This window comes from Triturus cristatus, chromosome 7 (assembly GCF_964204655.1).
Source record: "Triturus cristatus chromosome 7, aTriCri1.1, whole genome shotgun sequence".
Classification (NCBI taxonomy): Eukaryota; Metazoa; Chordata; class Amphibia; order Caudata; family Salamandridae; genus Triturus; species Triturus cristatus.
This window is the reverse complement of record NC_140590.1, coordinates 852093652-852107909: the sequence shown is the minus strand read 5'-3', so window position 1 is coordinate 852107909 and position 14258 is coordinate 852093652. Positions and strand designations below refer to the sequence as shown.

Sequence of the window (14258 nt, the reverse complement as noted above, 5' to 3'; positions counted from 1 at the left end):
ATCCAACAAGGGCAGAGACTGTCAGTTGATTCCTTTGTGTTCTACTGCAGCTTCCCAGAGTGTTCCAAAGAACAACTAGAGCGCTAACAGTCCTACTTATGATAAACGTATGGCACACCTGAACCCATCTTGCTTGGATTAAAGTGGTAACTCTTAAAACATTTAATTTAAAAAGGAACAAAATGAGGGGGTTAATTTTTCCATAAAAAGTATGATTAGTGCTGCAGAAAGAAAAATTAGATCACATTTGAGTGACTTCTCAAATCCTCTTCTATTTCATTTAAAAATTCTGACATGCAGACTGAAACATGCACTTTCAATACCAGCAGCAGTTTTCCCTGGTGAGCAGTAGCTTTACTACAGTGATCTAATGAGCAAAAAGAGTGCTAACATTCTGAATTTATGGCAAATGTGTGACACATCTGAATGCCTTCTTGATGGAATCAAAGTAAAAAACTGAAAGTATTTCCTACTGAGGAGACTGCAGTAAATGAGGAAATTAGGAAACTTCATAACAAATAAGTCTCCCAAGATAGCCACCAGAGACAAAAGAGCCCAAATGTAGCCCAAATATCACCCAGATGTAGCCCAAGTATAGCCCAGTGACAGAATGTCCCAGAGTGTTCTTAAAAACAACTAGAGCGCTTACTATCTTCATTATGACAAAAGTATGGCACACCTGAAGCCATCTTGATTGGAATAAACTGGTAACACTTAAAACATTTAATTTAAAAAGGAACACAATGAGGGGGTTCATTTTGCCATAGAAATTATGATTAATGCTGAAGAAAGAAAATGAGGGCACATTTTGAGTGACTTCTCAAATCCTCTTCTATTTCATTAAAAAATTCTGCCATGCAGACTGAAACATGCACTTTTAATACCAGGAGCAGACTTCCATGGTGAACAGTAGTTTTACTACAGTGATCTAATGAGCAACTAGAGTGCTAACTTTCAGAATTTATGGCAAATGTGTGACATATCTGAATACCTTAATGATGGAATCAAAGTAAAAAACTGAAAGCATTTCCTACTGAGGAGACTGCAGTACATGAGGAAATTAGGAAACTTCATAACAAATAAATCTCCCAAGATGGCCACCGGAGACAAAAGAGCCCAAATGTAGCCCAAAATCACCCAGATGTAGCCCAAATATAGCCCAATGACAGAAGTGTGCAAAACACTTATTATTTTGTGTTTTTGCAGTGTTATATAGTGCAGACTTGTCAGGTATTGGAGTGCTTTACATGAGCATTGGTTACATCACACAAGAACAAATTCATTTTGGTTGTAGACATGGGGAGACTAAGGGGCATATTAACAAGCCAGGCGATAAAATTATCGCCGTTTTAGCGGCAGAAAACTGCCGCTAAAACGGCGATAATGGGCTTGATAATATGCTCTAAGGAATTCCAATTGAAGCCCATGTTAGATGTCCTTCACATCTAACATGGGTTTCAATTGGAATTCCATAGAGCATATTATCAAGCCCATTATCGCCGTTTTAGTGGCAGTTTTCTGCCGCTAAAGCGGCGATAATTTTATCGCCTGGCTTGTTAATATGCCCCCAGGTGATTTGACCAGAATCACAGAATGTCGAGCTGAAGCAGAAACTCCAACCTGGCTCCCCAGTTGCAAAGTCTGCAGTTCTGGAAGTAACACCACATCCTCTCCCCTAAGTGCAACATTTAATCAAGTGGTCAACTGGATAAAAAAAACATAAAGATAACAAATAATTTAAAAGTGCTTTGTCGCTATTTGAAAACTCAGAAAATATGTCCTTATTTTAGTCTTTTAGAGCACTAACCATAATTTTGATGCCAATAAGACCGTCTCATATATGTAATTTCTAAAGGAAATGCTCTAGGTATTACAGTTTTGATTACATCAAGATGAAGTCAGGCGTTCCGCACTTTTGTAATAAATATAGAATGTTAGCAATCTAGTTGTTCATTAGGATACTGTTGAGAGGCAGAGGCCAGGGGCACGGACTCTGAAAATTGAAGGCAGGTAGGAGGGTGCAAAGGCAACAATTTAACCACACTGAGCAGGCAGGAAGGGCCGTGGCAGCACAACAGACTATGGAGGGCAGTGGAAAGGGGGGCAGGGGCAACAAACCAACAATACAGGACTTGCAAGAGAGGCCGTGGCAATGTAATAGACCATTGTGGGCAGAAGGAAGAGGCAATGGTAGTACAACCATACATGCCAACAGACCCGATTCAGCCAGGAAACGTCCAATGTTTTTAAGCTCAAATGGGCTTTATTTGATCTGTCTCCTGTCTACAATCTCCTCTTTTTCAATGTAACTCAAAGGGGAAAATCAATACCCCAGTTTTTTTTCAAAATCTCCCTCTTACCAAGTTCAAAATGTTCGCAAGTATGGTACATTGGATCATGGTAGGCAGGAGGAATTGGGGTAGGGACATGGACTCGGATAACAGAGGACAGGAGGGACATGGAGAGGTGCACCAAACTGACCCTGCAGGGCAGGCATCAGGGTTTGCAGCAGCACAATACACCACACAGGGCATGCGGGACGGGAGTGCAGCAAAACAATCCATAGAAAGCAAGAGGGAGGGGACAGGTCCATGCACATGGACAACAGAGAACAGAGGGGCAAGAGGCAATGGTAGCTAGCTGACCATAATGGACAGACAGGAGAGAAAGCTGCAGCATAACAGACCATAAAGGGCAGGAGGGACGGATCAGGGGCATTACAATGGAACAGCCAGGAGGGAGGGAGTAGGGGTCTGCACATGTAAACAGAGGGCTGGGGGCAAGGGGGCAGGGCAGGAGCAGCAAGATAGCCATAGAGGTCAGGCAGGATGGGCACTAGAAGCAAGACACACCATGAAGAGCAACAGTGAGACTGTGATGGCATACACACAGACCATGGAGGGAAGGTGGGAGGGGGTCAGGGGCAGCTAACTGACCACACAGGGAAGGTGGGAGGGGCCATGGCAGCTCAGAAGACCATGCATGGCAAGTGGGAGGGTTAGTGGCAGCACAATGGCTATGATGGGCAAGAAGGAGCATGCAGGGGCATGCACAAAGGACGATGGAGGATAAAAGGGAGGGTCAGGACCTGTGCACAGACAAGAAAGTTCAGGGGAAGGGGCCTCACAACAGACCGCACGGGGCAGGCAGGAGGAGCAGTTGCAGCACCACAGACCAGGGAGGGCAGAAGGGTGTGGCAGTACAATGCACCATGTAGGACAGGAGGAAGAGGATAGGGGCATGGTATGTGGACAGGCAGGGTGGAGGTGGCAGGGACAGGTTACAGTCCTCTGACAATGCTAGGCAGGTGGGAGGGGAGTGGCAGCTCAACAGAACACTCAGAGTAGATAGGAGTGGCAGGTCCATGGAACATGGTGGGCAAAAAGGATGGAGCAGGGGCATGCACAAAGACATCGGAGGGCAGGGGGAAGGAGAATAGGGGCAGGAAGCTAAGCACAGAGTTTAAGCAGGAGGTCAATGATGGGGCATAGAATTGGGCAACGGAGGGCAGTAGGAGTGGACTGGTACATCATACTAAATTGGGGGCAGTGGCAGCACATCAGACCATGCATGGCAGGAGGGAGGAGGCTAGTCCATGAATTCACACAACAGAGGATAGGGAGGAGGAGGATGGGGCAGCAAGCTAACTGTTCAGAGAAGGCGGGTATTAGGAACTTTATTGTTTTTAAAACGTGTGTCTGTGCGAACTACTTAAAATATGAACAAGTATGCAGCATAATCTCACTTTTATTCAGGAAGAAGAGGACGTTTGTGTCTGTGACTACGGGCTCACTTGGCAGAAACACCCCCTGACCCTCCACCCCCTATCGCAAAATGTAATGCCCGTGAAAAGGGTAGGTGAACCCAGTGTTATATAGAAGATATTCCTGAGAGCACGATTGAAAATGAAAACTAGATATAGTGTATGGTATAAACTATGCACCAAAATGTGTGATATAAGATGAACCGGGCGTGAAATATAATATGCAATACATTGTGCGCAATGACAGATTCATTGGAGAGCGCTAGATAGCACAGGCACTAGTGCGTGCTATGCAATATGCGCCTTGGAGTGTAATATGCACAGGGCAGTGTTGTGTAACCTAACTAGTCTCTAAAGTTGTAATATAAAATATGTGCTGGGGAGTGTAACGTTGCATATGCACTGTGACAAAGATATGGATCCCAGATTGTAATATGTATGGCATAGCACTGTGCGTTATAACATTGGCATCGAGGAAGGCACGTTAGATGGGGCAATAACACCCGTGCGAAGACAAGTGTGGCATGACATATTCACGGGGTGGTGTTACAGTGCACATGGGCTAGAGAGTGTCATAGCATATGCACTAGCTGGTGGAATACAACACAGAGGTGTGTGGCACTCGACAGGCAATGGTGGGTGTAACACAGCATTGGGCTCTGCCAGAAACGCGCTGTGACTCTCAAGTGATGTTCGTCCCCTTTCCAGAGAGTAAAATAAAAAGTATTACACATCCGGCAGTGGATGTGTGTTTTATTAACCGTGAGGGGGGTTTCTTGCATAGTTTTGGTCAAATTGTTGTCGAATCCCCTTTGAATGGCTTGGTGTGCATGTGTATTAAATGTGCCCGTCAATAGCTACCCATGTTTGTATAAATTAACGACAAGGGTGTCTACCGGGATTAGGCACGGTAGGGCATCAGACATGTCAGAGCTTCACTAGTGGTGTAAATACATTCCACGTGGATTCATTGTATGCATAGTCGCCTTTTAATGAATATCACGCAAATCGTCATGGTGATAGGTACGTATGGTTTGTCCAGCATGTCCTAGGTGTGTCTATAAATATATATTTTTTTAAAATAATAAAAAACAGTGGCCGGCCCTTGGGATTGGGGTCAAAAAAATATAATTGGGAGACAGGCCCTGGGGGATGGGGTCATCAGGGTCAATAAATTAGAATAAGAAGGGGAACCACACAGCCCCCCTTCTTAAAAAATTAAAATAAATAAAAGACTGGCATCGTGCCGGAGGCCACGCCCCCTCCTTGCAGCACTCTGTAAACGCGCACCCTGGCGAGTTGCAAGTTGGGGAATTAATTCCTCTTCAATACTGAGGGTCCCTGAGGGCCAACTAGCCCAACAGGCATCTCCAGTATGCGCCAGGGAGCTGCGCTGCAGACAGGTGTTCTGAGGCCAAGCCCCTTTTTACACCTCTCTGCAACGCAGCTCTGTGGCGCTTACTGGAGGTACCTAGTGGTCTAGTTTGACCCTAGGGTCCCTTAGGATTCAAGGGGACTTAATCTCTCAACTTAGAACAGCCACAGGGCACGTTTACACAGTGGTGAAGGGAGGGGACGGGGCCTGAGGTGACGTGTGCAAACACGCACTATGGCACGTTTTAAATTGGGGATATAATTTCCCTTCAATACTGAGAGCCCCTGGGGGCTAACTAGCCCATCAAGTTCTTCCAGTAAGCGCCACTGAGCTGCATTGCAGAGAGGTGGTCCAGGCCGTGCCACTTTTTACACCTCTCTGCAACACAGCTCTGTGGCACTTACTGGAGGTACCTAGTGGGCTAGTTGGACCCTAGGGACCCTCAGGATTCAAATGAACTTAATCTCCCAACTAAAAACGGACACAGGGCGTGTTTACACAGTGGTGAAGGGAGGGGACGGGGCCTGAGTTAACGTGTGCAAAAACGCTCTGTGGCCTGTTTTAAGAGGTAGTTTTAATCCCCCTGCCCTATTATATACTAGGGGCTTACAGAGGAGGTCATGCTAATCACAGGGGGTCCCCAACGCATAATGTTCTCTAGTGTATGTAGGTGTTTTCACTGTATTCTAAGTGTCTTTTAACATAGCACTGGCTCTAGGACTGGTTAGTCAGACTCAGTTACCACCAGTATCCATCTGAAAAAGTTGAGGGTACAGGATGATTTTTCAACAAGGATTCTTTCTGCTCTTCTTTTTGTTCTTTCTGCACGTTATACTTCTTCCTGCACTTTTCTTCGTCTTTGAGGACTTCTGTTGCTTCTTTCTGCACTTCTGTTTTTTTCTTTCTGTGCATTTTTTCTTCTTTCTTCACATGTCCTATCTCTGTAGGCATAGTTAGAAATTAGCATTTAAAAAACCTTTGAAATTCACAGAAAAAACCATAGGTTTCAGGCACGTTATAGTTAGGAATTAGCATTTAAAAAACCTCAGAAATTCACTGAAAAAACCATAGGTTTCAGGGGTGTTATAGTTAGCTGGACTTTTCACTTGTACAAAACCATTGAAATTCCCCCGTTATAGTTAGTTCAGCTAACTATAACTCGCGCGCCCGCAATGCACTGCTGATGACGTCACATATTACAACACTCATGACATGGTCAGTGACATCACTGATGACATCTCAAATGACATCACTGATGACATCACTGATGACATCATCCTTGTGATAGAGTGGCAGACCTCCTCTCACCCTAATATAACCTTTGATACACACATTCAAAAATAGAGACTAAAATTTTCAAAACAATGGACATACTAATACCAGTTACAACAACCTCTTCAGTAATTCTAAGATCCACATACACATCAACTCATTCACCAACAGTCCTATACAGTCACTCATACATGTACTCACTCATCATATGTACTCCTACACCTATACATCCTGTTACACAATGCCACTCATCCATAGAGTTACTCACACACATAGTCACTCATGCTAATAAAGAATCAAACATACATTTACTTGCATATACAGTTATACACACACCACCACACTTACTTCTACAGAAACTTACACATACTTAGTCTTTTAAACAATCACTTATAGAAACACAAACTTATTCATACAGGAACTCTTTCAATCTCTCACTCTCACATATACTCACTTATATACACCAATAGTCACATATACTAGTTTAAAACATATGAAGTTACGCATAAAGACAATATTGAGACAGTCATTCACTCACTAACACACCCATACACACACTCCTCCACCCATACAGTCCTGCACACATGCTGTCTTCAACACATACAAACAGTGAGTCACTCATTCATGCACCTCTGCACTAAGTAATACCCCCACCGAACCATGCAGACACTCAGACTGATACTCAAAAAACCAACTAATAACCTATATAGACACCCATGTAGCTACTCACCAACCCATGCAGCCACTTATACACAAAGTGAGAGACTGATACAGATATTTACGTATTTAAACATTTCTCACTAAGCCATGTATTCACTATGATACACTTAATCAGTCAGTTACACAATCAATTTTTCAAAAACAAATCATCCATTTAGACACTTATATACCCATTTATTCTTCCATCGACCTTGAGATATACATATATAAAACATATTTAATTTTCAGAAAAACACACATTCACTGGATGATGTCATCAGTGATGTCATCAGTGATGTCATTTGAGATGTCATCAGTGATGTCATGAGTGATGTCACTGACCATGTCATGAGTGATGTAATATGTGACATCATCAGCAGTGCATTGCGGGCGCGCGAGTTATAGTTAGCTGAACTAACTATAACGGGGGAATTTCAATGGTTTTGTAAAAGTGAAAAGTCCAGCTAACTATAACACCCCTGAAACCTATGGTTTTTTCAGTGAATTTCTGAGGTTTTTTAAATGCTAATTCCTAACTCTAACGTGCCTGAAACCTATGTTTTTTTCTGTGAATATATATATATATATATAATCTACTGGCTGTCGCCAGTAGATAGTTATAGTTAGGACCGTGTTTCCATAGGAAATCTGAAAATTCTATTTTGAATAACTTTGGCGCCGGTTGACGAATCCTCACAAAATTTTAAAAACTAATGGGGCGCTCCGCTCAGCTCCTACCCTGAAAGTCTCGGGGGAATTCGTAAAGCGGGGGCCGAGTAAAAAGGGGGGTCCCAAAACGCGCTTTCCCCATGCATTTTCCCATAGGACCTTTAGTCGAAGGTACAGCCCGAACGGCTGAACAGAATTACTTGAAATTTGGCAGTGAGGTAGTCCTCAGGTCAGGGATGTGCCTTTTGCATATATGGAGTCAATCTGTTCAGTAGTTCCTGAGAAAATTGCAGTTAAATGCACATACATATCTATAGCCGCGCACCGTGCGAGCACCCTAACGTGCGCGAGCGTAATTCTGATTGATGGTTACATGTTAGTCAACGTTCAAATCGGTCGAAATCAGGAAGTGTCGGACGCCATTTTGTTTGTTTTCAGTGCGAGAGTGAAAAAGGAAGGTGGCGAATGTGAAAAGGGGGCAGGGTAGAGAGTTCCTGACCCCCTAGCCTTTGTCAGGGGGTCCCAAAAGGACCCCGAAGGCAGAACATTTAAAAAAAATATATATATTTAAATCGCGAGGGTGCACGGTGCACGGTGAAAAACCAAAAAAAAACAAAATACGTGGTTTATTGTAAAATAAATATATAAAAAAATAATAATACAAACATAACTTAGCATTTAAAAAACTGTACAAATTCACTGAAAAAACCATAGGTTTCACACACGTTATAGTTAGGAATTAGCATCTAAAAAACCTTGCAAATTCACTTAAAAAACCATAGGTTTCACGCATGTTATAGTTAGGTGGATATTTCACGCGTAAAAAAACAATGAAATTCCCCCGTTATAGTTAGTTCAGATAACTATAACTCACGCGACCGCCACTCTATCACAAGGATGATGTCATCAGTGATGTCATGAGTGATGCCACTGACCATGTCATGAGTCATGTAATATGTGACGTCATGAGCAGGATTGCAGGTGCGCGAGTCATAGTTATCTGAACTAACTATAACGGGGGAATTTCATTCGTTTTTTACGAACGAAATGTCCAGCTAACTATAACATATGTGAAACCTATGTTTTTTAAGTGATATATATATATATATATATATATATATATATATATTTCGAAAACTTCGCCACCAAAGTCCCAAAGATCCTCAGAGATAGATCGAAGACCGGAACAGACGATAACAGACCACGTAGTAGGTGCAGGTGAAATATTTATTAAAAGATCAGCATGCCTGTCATGACGCGTTTCAGCCTACTGGAGGCCTTGTTCACATAGCGCCTTAAGAGTAGTATGCTCGTATTTAAAGTGCACAGTGCTTTGTAACAACTGACCTGATTGGTAGTTTATCATGGACATAGAAAAAATACAGCTGTAATTTTCTTCAACTCAAAAGAAAAGAACATGAGTGACAAAAAGCATGTTGTTGTAAATACCAAAAATAGCAATTACATTGAAAATCAATAGTAATGTACAGTTAATCTGTATTTTTAAGGTAGAAACAGTTCTTGAAGAAAAGAAAGCATTTGGATAAAAATATCGAATCCAATCGCATAATGGAGATAGTCATGCAATGTCTACAAATAATAGACCCTAATGGGTTAAAGTTGCACAAGCAGCTTTTGCTTGATTCTATTGCCAAATGCTGCCAATCCCTCGAAAATAAGACCACAATGATTTGTCTTAAGTGCATAATGCATACAGGAGGGAACATGTATCTAAATTATACAAGTACACAATAAGGCCATTCAATCAACCAATGTAGCTATGCCTAGTGCAAAATCTCCTAAAATGTTGATGTCTAAAAAAACTGTTAAAATATATATACGTGCTAAAGTAGAGTAGAGCTCATAGATTCCATAATGGACAATAATTAAACTTATGTCAAGATAGCCCAAGTCAGTGCCTAATAAAGTGCAAAAAGTGCTAAGAAACTTGTTATAATATCAAAAACATTAAAATAGCTAGATTTAAGAGGATTAGGCCAAAAGGACATGTGATGAAAGTGCACTTATTTGACATATCAAGTCCGGTTATAGACATGTATAGAAATCTCCACTGGAGTTTAAACCCTGTGGCGTCTTTGTATCGAGTTCAAGAATGTACTTCGTTTCAAGGGCTCGTAAAAGGGCCTCTCTATTACCTCCACGTCTAAGAGGCAGAACTGAATCTATGACACAGTATTTAAGCAGGTCACTTTTGTTATCGTGGCAATCCTTGAAATGAAGAGCAACTGGATAGGCTGCATCGTTGCCAATGATTGCCCTAATGTGCTGGAGTATCCGTTTGTGAACCTGCAACTTGGTACTTCCAACATATTGCAGGCCACATGGACACTCCAGCACATAGATAGCAAACTCAGTTTTGCATGTAAACATCCTGAAAATTGGTTTAGGGATTTCACAGAAAGGGGTCTTATATTCTGTTTTGTTAACACCATGTCTGCAAGCTTTGCAGCTAGTGCATCTTCTGAAACCCTTGCTGGAGTTAAGCCAAGATTTGTTGTTAAGTAACTCTGGACTAGTTTTCAGCAGAGCATTGCTCATAGAGCCTGCTTTCCTGAATGTAATGTCAGGACTGACTGTCATTAGATCCCCAATGACAGGATCATTCCGTATCAGACTCCAATTCTTCTTAAAGATCTTACGGAGGGCCTGATGCGGATGATTATAGGTCAGGATTAGTCTGGTAGGCTCCCTAGTTTGTACTGGATTGGCAATAGATGTTTTGTTTTGCAGGGCCAATACCCTAGGAACACAGTTGGCTTTGACGATGGCTTTGTCAATCATTGTGGGTGTGTAACCTCTGTCCAGAAATCTAACTTTGTTAGCTTCCTGTGCCAGGCTACACTCAAAGTCAGTGCTGCAGATGCGTCTAATACGCAACATCTCACCATATGGGATGCTGCGTATAAGATGTGCCGGACAAAGATCTCTACATCAAAAAAAAACCAGATTCCTGATTTAAATTAGCTGTGAACTGAAGATTAAGGTTGTTTACATTAATCATGGAAATAAAATCCAAGGCCTGTTGTTTGGTACCTTGCCAGATTAGGAAGATGTCATCGATGTAACGATACCATCGAAATACATGTCTGGTAAAAATTGTATGATGTGTGCCATAGAGGACTTGCTCCTCCCACATGTCCATATGAAGGCAGGCATAACTTGGAGAGAAGCAAGCCCCCATGGCAACTCCTCTGACCTGTTGGTAGAATTGATTTGAAAACATGAAGAAATTGTTGTTGAGACATGTGGCAATCATTACAGACAACATTTTGTTGTGATTAACCCCTTCGGTGCTCATGACGGAATGGTTCCGTCATGACCCACGGTTGAGCTGTGCTCATGACGGAACCATTCCGTCATGACCCCGCCCGCGCAAGATTCCGCCAGCACAGCGGCGGAATCTGCGCAGCATCGAAGGGGTTAAACAAATGGATGGATCTCTTTCCTAGGTAGTGATTGATAGCTTTTAAGCCATCTTGGTGGTAAATACTAGTATAGAGGGATGTCACATCCAATGTGATCAACCAGTAAGAGGAATCCCAACACACCCCTTCCAATTTCCTCAGGAAATCGCCTGTATCTTGTATATACGAGGGCAAAGCCCTCACGTGTTCCTGAAGAAAAGCATCAATGTAGATGGAAGTATTTTCTAACAATCCCCTACGTGCCGATATTATGGGCCTGCCAGGTGGTTTGTCAGCACTTTTATGAATTTGGGTATAAAGTGCCGGGATTAACTGGATGCTCATTTTTGAGGAATTTCAATTCATCCAAACTGAGCAATCCGGCACTTCTCCAGGCCAACAACTGTGTGTAATAGTCAAATTGTGCCTGTTTAATAGTTACTATATCACACCTCTTGTAACATTGGTTGTCATTAAGCTGGTGATAAGCTTCCTCTAAATACATTTCCCTGGGCCACAACATAACATTACCACGTTTATCTGATTGGCGGATTATGATACTATCATTCGCCTGTAGCTTTTTCACTAGTTGAATATAACAATTGTTAGCTACTGAATGCTTATGTTTAACACATGTTGTAGAAACATACAGTTTTTTCAATTCTGCAACAGACAATTCATGGAATATATCAATATTGTCATAGAGCATTAAAGGTGTAAATGTAGATTTTAATTTGAAATTGGTAATGCCAGGCATGTTCAGATTAATCTGTTCATCAATGTTGTCCGGACCTGAGGTTTCATAATTAAGTTGTTGTAGGTCTTGCAGCAATTCTCTAAGTTGTTGGCATTTAAAGTATGTGTGGCATCCGCACTAAGGCCTGAAGCGGTCTTCTGTGCCCCTTTGTTGGATTTGAAAAATTTCTGGAGTTTCAATTTACGCGTAAATTCGTAAAGGTCTATCCGTGTGTTAGCGTAATTGAAATTGCTTGCTGGACTAAATGTGAGACCCAGGGATAGAACTCGCAACTCTGCTGGACTGAGGGGGGATATTGGTAAGATTAAGTACAGTCAATGGTGACCCATCTTGGCTGATCTCAGCATATGAGGGGCTCATTTCCTGTTCAATCTTCTGTTGGCATTGGTTTTTCTTTTTGATTTGCCATCTATATTTTGCTTTGCGTCGTTGCCTACGCCTTTGGTTGTTTCTTTGGCGTTGTTTGGATTTAATCTCCTGGGTCGCAAGGTTTCTCGGCGGTCCTGACGCAAGCAATCCACCTCTTGCGCTAGGGAAAATTTTGTAAACCCCAAACCAGCCGTCTGTCTACCTTGTTCAATGTCCGACTCGCTATCAGGTAGTGAACTGAGGTTGGATAATGAAGAGGCCAGTTGAGTGGTTGTATTAGAACTAGTGCTGGCTTCTATGGGTGGATGCTGTGTTGGGTTGTTGGAGGCTTTGACAGCATCAAACTTTTTAGCAAACGTAAAGACGCGGCCCTGCTGGTAATCAATTTTGTCGCACTGGAATTTGTAAGCCTTTCGTTTTTTTATTACTTCCTCCTCTTTGCGCAATCTTGCTAGCATATCTTCTCGATATTTGGCACAATTGGTTGGAGTGTCCACAGCACTTATTTTGTTATTAAGGTCATCTATTTTTATTTGTAGTGACGCTCGATCACTTTCCGCATATTTTACCAATATGGTTACTAACTTGCGTGAGGACTCTAAGTTGCACTCGGCCCATTCATTAAGCATGTTCGGATCTGGCTGTTCATAACTAGGCGCCAGCATAATGCGGAGCCCACGAGGAATTCGCCCAACCTCCAGATATCTAGTTAGAGAGCGGTGCTCCCACTATTTGGCCTGTTCTGTTTTCATCAGTTTTTCCAATCTTTTGAACATATCACGCACGTTTGGGCTGCCAGTTTGCACACTATTCGACTGTATAGTACTTGATGACTCACCGGCCGGCGAGTCATCAAACATGTCCATGGCCGCCTCCTCTCTACTCTTCAAGGCGTCGGCAGACATTTTGCTGTAACTTAAATGAATATACGTGTATAGTCTCACCAGGACGTCGGACACGTGAATAAATATCAATGTCCAAGATCCGCACACTCCTTCACCGGACAATACAAACAATCCCTACCATAACGAGTTACTTGGCATCCAGGGTCATCCAACTGCAAACGCCGTTCTCGTTGTTGGTTCCTGGACAATGTAAATGCGGTCCGGGGGCCGCCGCAGCTGGTCCTGACTGGAACATCAAATCATTTCCGGTACACCGGAGAGGTTGCTTCCTGCTGCTTGGCCACGTCAGAAGGAGGGGTCTGTTTGAATACCGGAGAAGCAGTTCCGGTAGAAAAAATGTCGAAAACTTCGCCACCAAAGTCCCAAAGATCCTCAGAGATAGATCGAAGACCGAAACAGACGATAACAGACCACGTAGTAGGTGCAGGTGAAATATTTATTAAAAGATCAGCATGCCTGTCATGACGCGTTTCAGCCTACTGGAGGCCTTGTTCACATAGCGCCTTAAGAGTAGCATGCTCGTATTTAAAGTGCACAGTGCTTTGTAACAACTGACCTGATTGGTAGTTTATCATGGACATAGAAAAAATACAGCTGTAATTTTCTTCAACTCAAAAGAAAAGAACATGGGTGACAAAAAGCACGTTGTTGTAAATACCAAAAATAGCAATTACATTGAAAATCAATAGTGATATATATATGTGTATTTTTAATTGTATATTTTAGGACAATCCCCTGAGGCCCCCTTTCTTTTACTCTTAATGTCCATTTGCCTCATCACACCCCTAAACCCCCAAAATTACCCTCACCTCCTTTTACCGCTACCCACCTCTAAACCCTAAAATCAATTTTGCCTTCCCTTACCCCTACCTACCTAAATCCCTATAATTTCTCTTACCTCTCTTTACCTCTACCCACCTCTAAGCTCTTAAATCACCCAATCCCCTTTACCTTTATCCACTCCTAAACCTTTAAATCACCCTTACCTTCTTTTAATTCTACCCATCTCTAAAACCCCAAAATC

The 14258-nt window shown here is 42.5% G+C and overlaps 1 long non-coding RNA gene across 7 annotated transcripts in view; it reads right to left on the bottom strand.

Moving 5' to 3' along the window:
- LOC146810698 (uncharacterized) overlaps nt 1–13687 on the bottom strand; it is a 330854-nt gene extending 317167 nt beyond the window's left edge. For all 7 annotated transcript variants that reach the window (XR_014965722.1, XR_014965725.1, XR_014965719.1 and 4 more), the window contains exon 1: nt 13353–13687. This is a non-coding gene — a long non-coding RNA (uncharacterized LOC146810698). The remainder of the gene's footprint in view (nt 1–13352) is intronic.
- Between the last annotated feature and the right edge of the window lie 571 nt (nt 13688–14258).